Source organism: Capra hircus, chromosome 13 (genome assembly GCF_001704415.2).
Source record: "Capra hircus breed San Clemente chromosome 13, ASM170441v1, whole genome shotgun sequence".
Lineage (NCBI taxonomy): Eukaryota > Metazoa > Chordata > Mammalia > Artiodactyla > Bovidae > Capra > Capra hircus.
This window is the reverse complement of record NC_030820.1, coordinates 77334689-77351725: the sequence shown is the minus strand read 5'-3', so window position 1 is coordinate 77351725 and position 17037 is coordinate 77334689. Positions and strand designations below refer to the sequence as shown.

Here is a 17037-nt window from a genome sequence, read left to right as displayed (position 1 = left end):
ACACACACACACCCTCTTCGTGCTGGGACCCCCCCTGTTCTGGCCCTGGCCTCCCCAGAACCTCCACTTCCCGCTGCTCGCCTCGTGAGCTCCCGCCCCGGGGTCTCCTCCAGCCCCGGTTCCCGGCATTCCGCGGACCCCGAACCCCCCCGCAGCCCGCCCGCCCCTCCCCGCGGAGCCCGGGTGCTGGGCTCTCCCGGAGTCCCACCATCCCGGTTCCCATCCATCCTTCTCTCCGCTTGCCGGCGACTCTACCGTTTCCTGCTCGCTCCCCCTCCCTGCCCTTTCTTCCCTCCACTTTCCCTGGTTACATCCTCCTCCTGGTCCTCCGCCCCAACGCACACAGCCTCCTCGGAATGGCCAGATCCCTTTCCTCGCCGGGGGCCATCCTCCCGCTCCCCCCCGAGTTCCACCCCCCCCATTCAGTCTGCAAGCCCAGGAGCGTCCCACGCCGCCACTCCATCCCCTCCCCTGCCCCGCCTACCCCCAAGGGCACACCCTTGTCATTCCCGCTCCCTGCCCTCCTGCCTATCTTTCCCCAGCCCTCACCACCCCTCTCTGGTCCTCAGCCAGTTTCTTCTCAGCTGAAGTCTTGGGGGAAGGGGTGCTGTTGTGGCCTCTTCCTTTCTTCCCTTCTTCCACTTCTGGCCTCTCCTGGCGTTAAGGGTAGACGGGGACCTGTTCTGGGGTCGGGGCGGGGGTGGACGGCCCTAGAGGAGGGGCTGTGACGAGGGCCTTGGGGAAATGGTGCAGGTGGGAAGGAGGAGCGTGGAGAAAAGATGGAATGGATGCTGATTCTTCTCTCAAAGGCTTAGCCTTTAAAGGAAAGGCAGCTCTGGAGAAACTGAGCCCTGCCCAAGTAAACGCTGTCTAAGACCACAGAGCAGACATCAGGGAGGAGAAAGGGAGGAGAAGAAAGATACCAGAAGGAAGTAGCAGCGTGAGGGTTAAGGTCAGGGAACTTGGAGGTCAGACTTGGATTGTGGTCCCTGCCCAGTATGACCTTGAGCAAGTTACTTAGCCTCAGCTTTTCTCCTCTGTAAAATGGGGGTGTGCATTAGGATGAAAAAACCTCATAGGGTTTTAAAGCTGGAAGTAGATAAATACTCTTTTAAGGTACTTACCATTGTAGTTGATGCTTGGAGAGTTTTAAAAGAAACAGCTATTGTATGTAGCTTTTGAGAAAGAGAGTAGATGGAAGGTATGTATTTGCCTGACTTGGCATGAAAGGTGAGAAATGATCAGAAGATGCTGTTGGAGGTGGGGCAGTTTTGCTCTAAAGAGTCTGGATTATTTGGAAGTTAGGAAAGGGTTGATGGTTTAACTAGAGAAAAACCCTTTAGGATTGAAGTAATGATTAGTGCCTTTTTGTTGACCTGTCAACACTGAACTAGCTGAAGAGATATTTCCAGATACAGCAAAAGATTCTTTCCTGATTTTTTTTTTTTGAAGAGCATATTTCATTTGGTTAATATTGATGATTTGAACTGCAAACTCGATCTCGAAAATAGAACAGGTAACATCAGGTTGCTGTGACAGTTAGTGTTTTAGGAGAATCATCTCCCTCTGGGAAGGAACTGTGGGTGGCCTGGTGAGGTAGGAATTTGGGCATAATAAGAACAGGTGAGTAATTAGGGGAATTAATTGAGAAAAGAGTTCATTAGCATATTGGATATTAGTCTCTAATAAAAATGAGTGTAAAATGATGGATTTGAACCCAGAGGCAATCTTGGAGCCATAAGGCCTTTTGTGAAAGGAACAGGTTTTTTCCTGGTGTTGGTGCGTATATCAACTATGTCTAAATGGAAAAATATATCCCACTGGGTTGGTAATCACCCTGTTGATTAGAGAGATTAGAAGCAAAGAGAGATTCTGAAACAAAATGGAACTTATCAACTTAATTAAAATTCTTCAGAGGTAGATTTTTAGGTCACTGGAACCCCAGTGTAAAGCAATGGGCTCTACCACACTTCAATTCCTACCTCAATGGTAACTGAAAAAGATGGAAATCACTGAAATAGTCACTAATTTTTCCTTAAGTATAAGTCTTCTAAAGGGCAGATCAACTTAGGATTCAACTTCTGTTAGTCGGAAAAGGAGAGTGGTGGGAAGGATGTGGAGTGGTTTTCGGATTCTCACATTGAGGAGTTTGGTAGTTTTCTTTATCTTGGCTTTCCTGTTAACCGACTTAATTTTTTAAAATCAGCTTTGGACAGAGTGGCAAATCTTTTCAAAAGGTTAAGGCAAACTAGAGAAAGAGAAGCTTTTTATATGCCTTGGGCTGTGAAGACTTTATTTGAGACAATTATTAAAATAGCTTAGAAAATAATATTAGATGATATTCATGTGAAATTTCCATTTTTGCAGGTCAAAACCAGTTGTATGTCGGCAGTTTGATATAGCTCAACCTAATACATTTTCAACTAATGACAATTCTGTGTTCTGGCGTAACGGGAAGTATGAGACTTGTATTTCCTTCCAGGTTTAATTTTTCCAGTCCCGCTTTTGGTTTGCTTTGTATACCCTGTGGCCACGTTGTGCTCGAGGGCTAAAGGGAAGTCCTTAATCCAAGAGTGTGTTACAGCTATACTTGGAAATAGGCAGACTTGAATTTGAGGTGTGAGAAAAATCACATTAGTTATAAATATTTTAAAGTTGCTCACATGTAATATAGCCCAGCTACAGTTTCAGCATAACTATTGTTGATATTTTTGAGATCTAACGCTGGCTCTCAATATCAGTGACCCATATAGTCTGAGAGTGAAGGGAAATTTTCCTGGGCTTGGAGGTCATCTGAAATGGGGGGTTCCTGGTACCATTTGACTTAGAAAATTGGATGTGAGGGGGATCACTAAATAGGGCTATAATGTGTTTGTAACAAATACAGAGTGCTCTTAGCTACTTTGATATCCCCATGCTGATCCGGTTTAAGTAATTTAAAAATACGGCTCCGTTGGCCATTATGTTTTTGTTATTAAATCAAAAGTAGTGTTTTAACATCAGCAGCTTGAAAGTAGAAATGAAAAGGATGGGGCAGAAGTGTCCAGGAGGTGGGGGTTTTGAAAAAGGAAGAGGAAAGGAGTGGGGTTAGGAAAGTGCATTGGTGCCTCTTCTCTGTAGACCCCTCCCCCCTGCAGCCTGAGTGGTTACTGTTGATTTCATCTCTTGTTTCACCTGCACTGTTGAAATATCCCTGTTCCTTTCAGAATTCTGGAGAGAACTTTGGACTTATTTATGATCTTTTAACTTAGAAAAAATCCGAGAGCTCAGAGTACCTGTGGTCCAGTCTGACCAGGTCTTTTAGAAGATAAGTGAACTATTTATGGACGTACATTTGAAGGGCTGATTTTTAAACTCTTAGGAGGTTTATGGTGCTGTCACACGGGAAGGTTGTTACAGCAGTTACGCACGTTTGCAAATCGTTTCAGTTACTGAATTTGAGACATGCCTGTGCGTTGTTAGAGCAGTAGTTTATATACTGAGGACATTTTATTAAAGTTCCTCTGTTTAATTTTGCTTTTGATTATTGAGGAAAAGAAAGGAGGAGTGATTTTTCCCTTTGGGCCTGCTTAGTTCCAAGACAAGTTTGATGTCTGGTTGGCTTTTGGAAGGCAGAAATCAGTCATTTCAGTCCCACCTGATTTGACCAGATGACCTTGAGCAAGTTCCCTTGACTCTTTGATCTTATCCTTGGCCACAAAACAAAGCTGTTTGAAAAACAAGAACTGCGTCTTAGCCAAACTTCTAGTGAGTTTTTTTGTATAGAAAGTTGATAATTCATGTGCATTCTATATGAGATTTGGACCTAAGATTCTAGGTAAGATACATGTTTTATATAATCAAATGCAACCTTTTCTAGTAACCCCAGGAAATTTTCAGATCCCCTCCTAAGTGTAGTATGAAAATTGTTGTTCTTCCTCACATGCAAGTGGCCTCAAAATGCTTGGGTGCACTTAGTTCCTGAGCTTTTCTGGAGTGAAATAGGCACTGTGAATGTGGGTTATTTAGAGAATTAAAAGGCACCACCCTGTTAAAGGACCTGCTTCTCCCTGCTGGCTGGTTCACTCAGAAATTTCCTCTGAGTATTACATTGTATCAGTCTTCTTAGAAGGAAAGCACATTTGGAGAGCAGATTGAGGTTATAAAACTGAATAGCAGCACATTTGACCAGGATTTGGGTAATATTTTATGTCTTCCTGCAGAAGTTTGCTATGTTGGAAACAAAGTCTTAGGTTTGAAGTTGAAGTCTCTTGAACAGTGAAAATGTGCTGGTCCCAGACAGACTTGGGAAGCAGTGTTCAGACAGTATCAGTTGCCATTCCAGGGCCTCAATACTCCAACCAGTAGCTAATTCTGCTCCGACCCTGACATTTCCCCCAGTGAGCTTGACAGGCCGGTGGGAGCTGCCTATAATATGGCAGGAAGGAGGGTCTCCTTGTGTGGCCACGGCTCTTTAGAGCTCTCCAAGACTGTGGAACACCAAAGCCACAGAAGCTGAAGTGCTGCCTGCTGACTTACTTGCTTCCCTAAGAATCTGCCTGCAGTGTAGGAGACCTGGGTTTGATCCTTGGGTCGAGAAGGTTCCCTTGGAGAAAGGGAATGGCTACCCACTCCAGTATCATTGCCTGGAGAATCCCATGGACAGAGGAGCCTGGCAGGCTACAGTCTATGGGGTCGCAAAAGAGTTGGACACAACTGAGTGACTTAACACTAATTTTGCAGCTTTTATTTTTTTAAAGATTTTTCTGGTGTGGACCATTCTTAAAGTCTTTGTTGAATTTGTTGCAACCTTGCTTCTGTTCTACCTTTTGATTGTTTGGCCATGAGGCATGTGGGATCATCTTAGCTCCCTGACCAGCGATCACACCCGCATCCCCGGCCAGCGGTCGAACCTGCATCCCCGGCATTGGAAGGCAAAGTTTTAATCATTGGACCACCACGGAAGTCCCAGCAGCTTTTTAGATCATGGAAGATATGTTGTGCACGTCCAGCTGCACAACAAAGCAAATAGAACTTCAGCAAGTGAGAAGTAGGCAGGCACTGTGATGCTGCAGAGGCCTGCCAGAGAATGAGAGAGAGAGCTAGTCGTTAACATTGGTCAAGATGAAGGTTCAGTTCAGTTCAGTCACTCAGTCATGTCTGGCCCTTTGCGACCTCCTTGGACTGCAGCATGCCAGGCCCCCCCTGTCCATCACCAGCTCCCGGAGTTGAAGGCTAATCAGAAGCAGAAGGTTAAATAGAAGCAAACAGATTGGGTGTTGGCTTCAAAGACGTTCAAGGAGATAAAAAGAGGCAGGCCTGTGTACCCTATCAGTGAAAGAGCAGTTACTCTTTCAGTTCTGTTCAGTTCAGTTGCTCAGTCATGTCCGACTCTTTGTGACCCCATGGACTGCTGCACACCAGGCCTCCCGGTCCATCACCGACTCCTGGAGTTTACTCACACTCATGTCCATTGAAGTCAGTGATGCCATCCAACCATCTCATCCTCTGTCGTCCCCTTCTCCCGCCTGCAGTCTTTCCCAGCATTGGGGTCTGACCCAGATGAGTCAGTTCTTCGCATCAGATGGCCAAAGTATTGGAGTTTCAGTTTCAACATCAGTCCTTCCAATGAATATTCAGGGCTGATTTCCTTTAGGATGGACTGGTTTGAGTTATTCTTTAGCTTCCAGATTTTTGACTGCTTTTTAAGCCCAGATTGAGTCATTAACTTGTCCAAAGTTGAGAATTACAAAATATCCCTGAGGCACATAACATTCGATTGAAAAGATAAGGTTAATCATGAGAAACACCTAGAGAAAAATTGAAGATAGTACGTAATGTAGTCAATTGATGCTTCCCTTTTAGCTCAGTCAGTAAAGAAACTGCCGACAATGCAGAGAGCCAGGTTTGATTCCCAGGTTGGGAAGATCCCCTGGAGAAGAAAATGGCAACCCACTCCAGTATTCTTGCCTGGAGAATCTCACGGAGAGAGGAGCCTGGCAGGCTACAGTCCATGGGGTTGCAAGAATTGGACATGACTTAGCAAGTGAACCACCACAACCAGCTAATCAACCTCTAAATTCTGTGATACTAGCTGTTGATGAGGTGGAGGTTCAGATATAGGCATTCATTGACTGATTGAATAAGTAGTGTCTTTGGATTGCTGCCCCTCTTGTCAGATATTCTTGGGTATTGGGCAGTCTAGAAATGAGTAAGGAGGAACATTTCTGCCATCCTGGTGCTTTCATTCTGGTGGGACGTTTCTCCCCTTTGTGGTGCTTTTATTCTGTTGGGGAGACAGCCAATATGCAAGATATTTTTGGATAGTGGTAGGAGTAACTGAGGATCTATTTTAGACTGAGTGGTTAGGGAAAGCTTCATTAAAGAGGTAATATTTGACTTGAAGGGTAGAACTGGCCACTCTCAGGTCTGGAGATTAGGGTGGTGATGGGGGTGTCACGCATATGTGAAGGCCCTGAGGCAGAACCCCTAGTGAAGGTTGACTGCATTTTTATAATGACGGGAAGTGGTAGGAAGTGAGCTTAGAAAGACGGTAGGGGTCAGGCCGCCTAGGACCCTCTAGGCCGAGGTAAGGGCTGTAGGATGAAGATGAACTAGAGGCTCAGACAGCAAAGAATCTGCCTCCGATGAAGGAGACCCGGGTTTGATCCCTGGGTTGGGAAGATCCCCTGGAGAAGGGCATGGCTACCCGCTCCAGTATTCTGGCCTGGAGAATTCCGTGGACAGAGGAGCCTGGCGGGTACAGCCCATGGGGTCACAAAGAGCCGGACTCGACTAACACTGGAGTTAACTGTTAGACGTCAATCAGACCTGGATTTGAGTCAACTCTGACTGGGCAGGCAAACGATTTTCAGTTTTCCCATCTACCCGATGGAGTATACCATCTTCCTCAGGGTTGCTGTGAGAATTGAGTGGAATATGCACGGAAGGGGGCTTGGCGCAACAGTGGATAGGCTCAGAATTGTTATATTTTGTTATAACCATAGGAGATGTCCTACCATAGGAGATGTCCTCTTGGCCTAATGCTAGTGCTCAACTCAGAGGAGGGTGGGGCGCCAGTCCGACTTGACCAATAACTAGATGGAAGCCTTTATTTCAGTTTTCCCATCTATAAACTGAAGCAGTGAACTCAAGTACAGATGCCAGGGTCCCTCTTAGACCCGAAGTTCCATAGTTCTGAGCAAATGTGAGTTGAACCTTTTAGAGGAAGGAATAATGAGTTCTGTCAAGTAAAGATACCCCATTTATTAATTAAAAAGTTCAGACCACTCATTCACTTGGTTTCCCACCTTTAGTGAGATTCCGTGAAGTGTCAGTGTGTAACCATCAGACATGGTTGTAAGTGTGTAACCATCATGAGGACATCTGCCCTGAAAATAAGACTTAGAAATGTTTGCACCAAAGTCTGTCTTTGAAATCATTGTGACAAAGAATGGTCAAAGGGAAGAAACCCTAAAGAATTCTATGGAAATACCTTTGGGATGTTACAGCTTTTTTTTTTTTTTAATCTTCTTTCTTTCTTTTCCCCCTTTTTGTCCCCTGGGTAATCCTTTTAAGTTTTAATCTGCTAAATCAGTTTTTTTCCCCTCTAGCTTCACACTTTTGCTTTTAAACATGAAATGGAGCCCTGGATTCATTAGTTTCTGCTCCATCTTCAGTCCTCTAGGTAATTGGATGTTAAATGAAAAATGAATATTACATTTTGACCCAGTAATTCTTTTTAATATTGTGGTTTATAGCGAAGAGCATTCATACCTCCTACTGATCCCAAGCCTGGGAATCACACTGAATAATTTAAAGTGGTGTCTCTTCTCAGATTCCACCCCTTCCCACCCCTTTTGTTAGTTTGAGTGAGTAATTATTAGACTATAAGTGGTGTTCCGCCTCCTTCCCAGGTGACAGAGAGAGATCCCCAGGTACTTAGCCATGACTAGAAGGAAAGCTGGTCATTGTTCTGAAGTACCTTAGTTACCATCATCAATTATGAACAGTTCTCTGAGGCGATTAGTAGCATGATTATAATGATGAAAAATGTTGTGGAGTGTCACGTACAGGGACGTCTAGACTGTAGGACAGTTCAGTGTCGTGCTTTAAAACTTCACCTAGAGGTGTGCTAGTGAGCACAGCAGCACAGCAGTTTATTATTTTTATTAAAGAGCTGTAAAACATTTAAATATCCATGGAGAAGGAATTTTTTTCACCCCAAGTGGTCCTAAAAGTATGATTAATAGACACTTAAACTTCTTGCTTAATTTTCAGGTGTTGAACAACTGTATACTTGGAAAGATGGAAAAACAGTATTTTTTTTTTTTTTAACTCATGGAACTGCTAGTTGCCCCATTGTGAGGAGGTGTGCTTTTTAAGCACTAAGCTTAAATTATACTCATGATTGTGATGTTTATCAGTATTTTCTGGTTGGTAGACTATTGGCTTTTAAAGGCCAGAAAATAGGATTTTCTTAAATGTTGTGTTGTGGTCTTGTGTGTGTAGTTTAAAACAAATAATCCTTTATTCTCTTGCAGAAAAATGGAAAAAAAAAAAAAAAACAATTGCCAATTTAGGAAAGTTAAACCAGATGGGCCAGAGGTGATGGTAGACTGACCTCAGGATTCTCGACGTACCTATTGTAAATCTTTGTATTTTAAATAAACCCATTTAATCATTTAACTTTTAAAGAGAAACTCATTCTGTCCATATCTTCATAATCTATGGAGTCACGATAGGGAGGTTCTCTGGGTTGTCCTGTCCTTGTGCTTAGCACACGAGATGCACTTAAATATTAATTGAAATGAATGGAGAAACTGTTGTGTGGTCAAACTAGCCTCTTTGTTTTTGGATTGTGTTTAACCTGGGGAAAGAGTCGCTTCTTCAGTTAATCCTTATTTTGAGTTTTAACGGGGTTGAGGGGAGGAAGTTTGAGAAGAGACACCTATTTAAATTATTCAGTGATTTTGTGATTTTGGTATTCACTTTGCCCGAAACAACTCTGTCCTTTTTTTTTCCCCTTGCTATTTCTCTGTGGTAAAATGTTTCTGACATGAAATTTGCCATGTATTTTGGTAATTTAGATGTGCAATTCAGTGGCATTAATTTCATGCACAATGTTAAGCAACCAGGACCACTATTTCCAAAAATTTCTGTTGCCCTAAACAGAAATTTGCTTCCCATTAAGCAATAACTCCTCGTCCACTGGCCCAGCCCCCAGCTGCTAATCTGCGGTGCCTGTGACTGCTCCAGGTGCCTCGTGTGAGCGGAGTCGCCCGATGTCTGTCCCTTAGAGTCTTCCCTGCTCACTTGGCAGAATGTTTGCTGGTTCACTCCTAGAATAGCATGTGTCAGAACTGTATTCTTTTTGTGTGTGAATACTATTTCATCACGTGTATCACCCCGTTTTGTTCTCTCATCTGTTGACAAACACCTGAGTTGCTTCCACCTTCTGGCTGTTGTAAATAGCACTGCTGCAGGTGTTGGCACACACGGATCTGTTCGAGTCCCTGCTTTCAATTCTTGGAGTATTTACCTGGGAGTGGAATGGCCGGGTCCTATGGTAATTCTAGGGCTTCCCAGGTGGCTCAGTGGTAAAGAATCTGCCTGCCAAGCAAGAGATGTGGGTTTGACCCCTGGGTCAGGAAGATCCCCTGGAGAGTTAGAAATGGCGACTCACTCCAGTATCCTTGCCTGGAAAATTCCATGGACAGAGGAGCCTGGCGGGCTACACTGCATGGTCGCAAAAGAGTCGGACATGACCTAGCAACTAAACAGTAACAGTACAAGGGTAAATCTGTTTCATTCTTTGCGGAGCTGCCGGACTTTCCCCAGTGCCTTTTCTCCAGCCTTGCAGCCAACACTTGCTTTCTGAGTGTGTATATTTTTTTAAGTGTAAGACATCCCCATAGGTGTGAAATGGTAGCTCGAGTGAGTAATGAGGTCGAGCATCTTTGCTTGTGTTTATTGGCTATTTGTATATCTTGTTTAGTGAAAGGTCTGTTCAGGTTCCCTTACCCTTTTTGTTTATTTATTTATTTGTTTAGTTTTCCTTTTACCCTGTTTTTTTTTTTTACCCTCCTTACATTGGATTGTCTCTTGTTAAGAGCTCTTTATATTGTAAAAATATTTAACCATTACAGATACATGATTTGCAAGTATTTTCTCCCATCCTGTGTGTTGTCTTTGCACTCTATTGGTAGGTGTCATTTAATATGCAGAAGCTTTTAACTTTAATGAGATTCAGTTTATTTATATTTTTCCTTTTTACTTTAAGAAATATACTACTTGGTCAGTTTTATGACTTAACTTTTGCTCCCTACATTGTACCCATTTCTTTTTTATTTATTTATTTTTTGCTCGGGAAAGGTTTCCATAGGCAGCCTGTCAGTAACTTACGGAAACCTTTCACGAGCAATTGAGCTGATTTTTGAGAAAGCAGGAGGCAAGGTTTTTTGGTTTATCTGTCTCTTACTTTCTTTTCCTCCCCTTGTTTAAGTTTGATCTTCGTTTCTTGATTTCTGATTCTTGGTCTTTAAAATGATTACTCTCTTTGCCAAAGCTGACACGCTCTGCAGATTCCATTTGATATTTCAAGTATTTGAAGATTCCTATGACTCTTCTGATAAAGGGGGGGAATCTAAATCTTTCTGATGTTTGCTGATTATTTTGCTCAGTAGGACTGAAATGTCACTTGCATTTAAGTATTTTCTATTTCGAATCGCAGTTCTCTGAAAATCCATGTAAGACAGGGCCAGATGTTAGAACACCAAATTTTTGGTGTTGGGGACAGTACAGTTTAGTGGTTAAACATAAGATTTAGAAGAGAAATTTAGAAAGTATTATAGATTGATAAGCATAGTCCATGAAACACTGGGCTCACTCTTTCTTCCATACAGAAATGAAAGCGTATGTTGATTTTGATGACACTGAAAAGTAAATATCACTTGGCATTTTGTTGGCCTCGGATCTGGATTAACCAGCACTTTTCATGCTTTGCTGTTTAATACGTAGTGATGCTTAGAGCCACGGTAATGCATGGCTTTGAGTTTGATGTTAAGTGTGATTTTTTTTTTTCCTTCTGATTGTTTGAATACCAATAATTCTTTATTCAGGAGAGCACTGTTTCCCCAGTCCCTGGCACAGGCACAGGATGGCAGGCGGTGATGACGAACGACCTGCCAGGAGGGCGGCCTGGCTGACTAGGAGGTGTGTGATAGGAACACGTGATTTCTTTCTTTCCGGTTTCCTTTATAATATTATCAGAAAATGAAGAGAATGTTAAAGAATGAGGAAATAGAAGTCTAACATGTAAAACCTGCTGGACTTCTGCAACAGTGACATAGTAAAATTTGGCACTTCGATTTTTTTTTTTCCCCCTGGTATCAGCTGAGTTTCCAATATACTGATCCAAATATGAGTGATAATGATAGTGACTTAAAACAGGTGGGTTCTTGGGAAATTTTTGTGTTTTGGAGCCTGTAATAAAAGAAGAAATTTACAAACTTGACTTTGTGTTCGTTTGATTTGGCTGTTTTCTTAAAGCTAACTTAATCTCTGTGTTAACTCCTTACTGTGTGCTAGGTCTGGGGGTACAGTGATGAATAATCTGAACACCATAGCTCTGTTACTTTTAAGTCTTCAACAAGGGAGCATGGCTTCATTTTAGTAAAAGCTTTTCAGAATTTTGAGTGATTTTTATATTCCCAGAGGACGTGTTTAATTGAGGGTCAGTTGATGTTAACATTCCTTAATTGCCAATAGTGGATATATTTTATTGTAGATATTTAAGGCAGCAAAATTTTTAAAGATATTCATGAAGAAAGACACATTACATTTCTTAACACCCTCCCCGCCACCACCCACCCCCGCCCGGGCCCATTGGTTGTACCTGTTTTTGGTGGTGTTTATATTTGTTATTCTTTACTGACTAAGTCGCACCAGACTCTTTTGTGACCCCATGGACTCGCCAGGCTCCTCTGTTATGAGATTTCCCAGGCAAGAATCCTGGAGTGGGTTGCCATTTCTTACTCCAGGGGATCTTTCTGACCCAGGGATCCAGACCGCATCTCCTGCATTGCAGGTAGATCTTTCTCCCTGAGCCCCCCGGGGGTGTTTATATTTAAACATGGAATGTTTCTGATGTTTATCTCCTGAACAGAGTCTTGGTGATGGTGGGGAGCAGTGACTGAAGTTTCTTAATAATGAAGTTTCTTAGATGCTCTCGACCAGCAGAGGGAGGATGTGTTTATATGCTGAGGCCTCTTCCTTTCCACCTGGAAGTATCAGTTTTAGAACAGAAGTCTGGTACTTTCTCGGTGCCATAGAGAGAAAGTTCTCAGAGAGCATTTGTCAGATAAGGATCAGTCTTTCTTCTACCCTTCAGTGGCTTTCAGGGCTTTCAGGATAAAGTTCAGTCTCCCTATGGTAGCTTAGAAAAATTTTTGTGGTCTGGCCTCTACCTTCCTCCTCAGTTTCATTTATGCCTCTTCTCTTCCTCCAGCCCCATGGACTTCCTGCCTGGTTTCCAGCGTAGACTAGGCTCTTCGCTTAAGCGTTTCTCTGGCTGACGGCAAATACTCCTCCTGCCTGTCCTTGGATCTGTAATTCAGTGTCAGATGCATGGGCCTCATTTTTCTTGTTCACTGTTGTATCCCTGCCTAGAGCGTTGGTTTGGCACACCGTAGTGTTAGTTGCTCAGTCGTGACCGATCCTCTGCAACCCCATGAACTGTAACCCATCCATGGAGTTCTCCAAGCAAGAATACTGGAGTGGGTTGCTATACCCTCCTCCAGGGGATCTTCCCGACCCAGGGATTGAACCTGGGTCTCTTAACATTGCAGGCAGATTCCTTACTGTCTGAGCCATCAGGGAAGTAGGTTCTCAATAAATACTATTTGTTAAATTGATAAAGTAAGGTGGAGGTGGACAGATCTGAGGTCCTGAAAAGTACAATTAGCTGATTCTCTGCTCATTTGGGCATGTTGTGCTATTAAGACATCAAGGTGAAGAATTAAAAAGGATCAAATGAAAACACAATGGATTAGTAAAGATATTAATTGTAATAGAAAGTATGATTCCTAGCTCAGTTGCAGATTAATTTGCCCAGTTCAGTCAGATGTTTGATTTTGATCTGGGGGGTGTGGCTGGGTGCTGGTTTGTGGGCAGATGACAAGTAGGGGTTCTAAAGTTTTACCCATTTGAGATTCAATATGGATTTTAACCCTTTGAGGTACTTTGTATCTTACATAGTATGTGTAGGATAATGCTTCGAACTTGCAAATCACAAATGAATGTATTAATGGTTTGTCTTGTTCCTTAACTTGAAATCTAGATGAAAAAATGATAAACAGGGAATTCCCTGGTAGTTCAGTGGTAAAGACTCAGCACTTTAACTGCTGTGGGCCTGGGTTCAATCCCTGGTTGGGGAACCAAGATCCTGCAAATCACATGGCATGGCCAAAAAAATGAAGATAAAATAAAAATCGATAAATAGGAAAACACTCAGTCCTGATTTAGGAAGAAGTAGATACAGTTTCTTGTATATTGCTAGGAGCATTGTTTCTAATTTTGAATTAGAAAAATATTTAGGTTAGTGGTTTTGGTGTTTTCAAACTTTGAGAAGTTTGTTCACAAACTTTTCAAATTTGTGATCAAAGCTATACTTTTTGTCTTGAGTATGTGCATCAGTATTTAATTTGAGAGGTAGTTTTTGCCTAGGCAATGAGAAATTGTTTCATGTTTTACTTCTTTCGAGTAGTGATAAGGAAGAAACACTTTCTGAAATTGGAAGTCCATATGGTTGGTATGAAAAGTAAGTCTGTTACTCCTAAGCAGCTAGTCTTGCTGATGGGTGGAAGGTGGAAATAACCTTGCCTCTGTTGCTAAGGTTATTTTTGAGCTGACTTGTATTGGGCTGGCACCCATCATTTGCTTTGTCTGCAGGGGACAACTGGAATCCCAGAGAGAGAGAAAGAGAGTGTGTGAATGTGAGTGGGAGGAAGTGAAACATTTGGTTTTGGTATTGGCTTGATTTTTCTGTTTCGTTGTTGACTTGGCATGCCTGGCTTTTTCATTCTACTTTTAAGTATCCAGAAATCTTCAGGTCTGTGTGAATTAGAAGGTTTGGATTTAATTGAATTTCATTTGGCACTGTGGGAAATTAACTTTAGGTAAGAGTTACTTTTTGGGTTGGCTTACTGGGAAATAGATGGGGAAACAGTGGAAACAGTGTCAGACTTTACTTTTTAGGGCTCCAAAATCACTGCAGATGGTGAGTGCAGCCATGAAATTAAAAGACGCTTACTCCTTGGAAGGAAAGTTGTGACCAACCTGTGTGTGTGTGAAGTCACTCAGTCGTGTCCAACTCTTTGAGACCCCGTGGACTGTAGCCCACCAGGCTCCTCTGTCCATAGGATTCTCCAGGCAAGAATACTGGAGTGGGTTGCCATTTGCTTCTCCAGGGGATCTTCCCAACCCAGGGATCGAACCCAGGTCTCCTGCATTGCAGGCAGACGCTTTATCCTCTGAGCCACCAGGGAAGCCTATGACCAACCTAGATAGCATATTGAAAAGCAGAGATACTACCTTGCCAACAAAGGTCCGTCTAGTCAAGGCTATGGTTTTTCCATTGGTCGTGTATGGATGTGAGAGTTGGACTGTGAAGAAAGCTGAGCACTGAAGAACTGATGCTTTTGAACTGTGGTGTTGGAGAGGACTCTTGAGAGTCCCTTGGACTGCAAGGAGATCCAACCAGTCCATCTTAAAGGAGATCAGTCCTGGGTGTTCATTGGAAGGACTGATGCTGAAGCTGAAACTCTAATACGTTGGCCACCTCATGCGAAGAGTTGACTCTTTGGAAAAGACCCTGATGCTGGGAGGGATTGGGGGCAGGAGGAGAAGGGGATGACAGAGGATGAGATGGCTGGATGGCATTACTAACTTGATGGACATGAGTTTGAGTGAACTCCGGAAGATGGTGATGGACGGGGAGGCCTGGCGTGCTGCATTTCATGGGGTTGTAAAGAGTCAGACACGACTGAGTGACTGAACTGAGATTGACCAAAGCCGGGTGCCAACCTTGCAAAGGAATGAATGGCAAAAATACTACTTTTAGGACTTGTGTTGGCACAGGTTTTGTGATTTGTGTTTAGTAACATTCCCCGGTAACCACACACGAACACCACCACTGATTTAATTGTATTATTAGTTATATTAATTTATTAGTTCTATCATTAAAAGAGTAAAACAGTCAGCATAGGTGAAGCCATAGTTTTGGGTTCTATTGTTTGTGTGAAAAACTGACTCTTCATTGTGAATTTTGAACAAACTCACCAGTAGATTATTTTAGTAAGCTTGTGTCATCGGAAGCATTCCAGAATGAATCATGTTTTTTAGGATCTAACAAATGTTACCACCTTTGTTCTGTTGAGCAATACTTTTGAGCTATTTAATCAACTTTAAGGAGAGTGAAAAAGTTGGCTTAAAGCTCAACATTCAGAAAACGAAGATCATGGCATCCGGTCCCATCACTTCATGGCAAATAGATGGGGAAACAGTGGAAACAGTGGCAGACTTTGTTTTTTTGGGCTCCAAAGTCACTGCAGATGGTGACTGCAGCCATGAAATTAAAAGACGCTTACTCCTTGGAAGAAAAGCTATCACCAACCTAGATAGCATATTCAAAAGCAGAGACATTACTTTGCCGACTAAGGTCCGTCTAGTCAAGGCTATGGTTTTTCCAGTGGTCATGTATGAATGTGAGAGTTGGACTGTGAAGAAAGCTGAGCGCTGAAGAATTGATGCGTTTGAACTGTGGTGTTAAAGAAGACTCTTGAGAGTCCCTTGGACTGCAAGGAGATCCAACCAGTCCATTCTAAAGATCAGCCCTGGGATTTCCTTGGAAGGAATGATGCTAAAGCTGAAACTCCGGTACTTTGGCCACCTCATGCGAAGAGTTGACTCATTGGAAAGGACTCTGATGCTGGGAGGGATTGAGGGCAGGAGGAGAAGGGGACGACCGAGGATGAGATGGCTGGATGGCATCACGGATTCGATGGACGTGAGTCTGAGGGAACTCCGGGAGTTGGTGATGGACAGGGAGGCCTGGCGTGCTGCGATTCATGGGGTCGCAAAGAGTCGGACATGACTGAGCGACTGAACTGAACTGAACTGAACTGAAGGATAATAAAGGAGTTTACCGTAGTTTATTCATAATCATCTTTTCATCCCAAGTGTTTTCATTTCATTGTTTCCTTCCCTTTATATACACAAACAGATATTTAAAATTTTTATACCTTAGGAGTTACTAGGCTGAGAGAATTGACGTTATAAGGGTGGCGGCAGTTAAATGAATGCTTTGAGTGTTTGTGTTGGAATAATCTTGTACCATCTCTTTGCTGTAATATCTTTTCCTGGTTAGTTCTGTTTCTCTCATTTTAACTAAACATAGCGTCTTTATATAAGATTATTTCTGGCAGATGACTCTTGAAAGCTCTGAAGAAAACATGTGGAAAACTTGATGGGAAGTTCTAGCCCTTATGACATAACATCAGTTTAGTCTTATTCCTAAACTATTAATAAAGTTAGAATAGAAGGACCTCAAATTTTATTAAATGTTTTAATGTGGCTAATTTAATGGAAAAGTGTAATATTTGATATATCTCCTCCTTTGATTGGGTTCTACAAAACAGAAATAAAATCTTTCTTAAAAACCTATTAACGGACTTCCGTGGTGGTCCAATGGCTAAGACTCTGCACTCTTCATTAGTGAAGGGGGCCTTGGTTCAATCCCTGGTCGGGGAGCTAGATCCCACATGCTACAATGAGGCCCAGTGCAGCCAACTAAATAAATAAGTAAAAGATAAATAGAAAAACCCTACTTGGTTATTTTTCTCCAGTCTGATGTTTTTTCCTCCAGTTTGTCAAGAGTGACCAAACTTTCTTTCTCCACCCTCTTTTTTTCCCCATTCCTATATGTACAGAAGGGGAATACCGTTGATGTCATGCAGTTTATTCTTTTTGGTAAAGATGAGTATATCAAATGCAGTTAGT

The 17037-nt window shown here is 42.7% G+C and overlaps 1 protein-coding gene across 1 annotated transcript in view; it reads left to right on the top strand.

Annotated features, from left to right (window-relative positions):
* The window catches only part of B4GALT5 (beta-1,4-galactosyltransferase 5), a 75365-nt gene that overhangs the window by 523 nt on the left and 57805 nt on the right, over positions 1-17037 (top strand). The window lies entirely within an intron of this gene.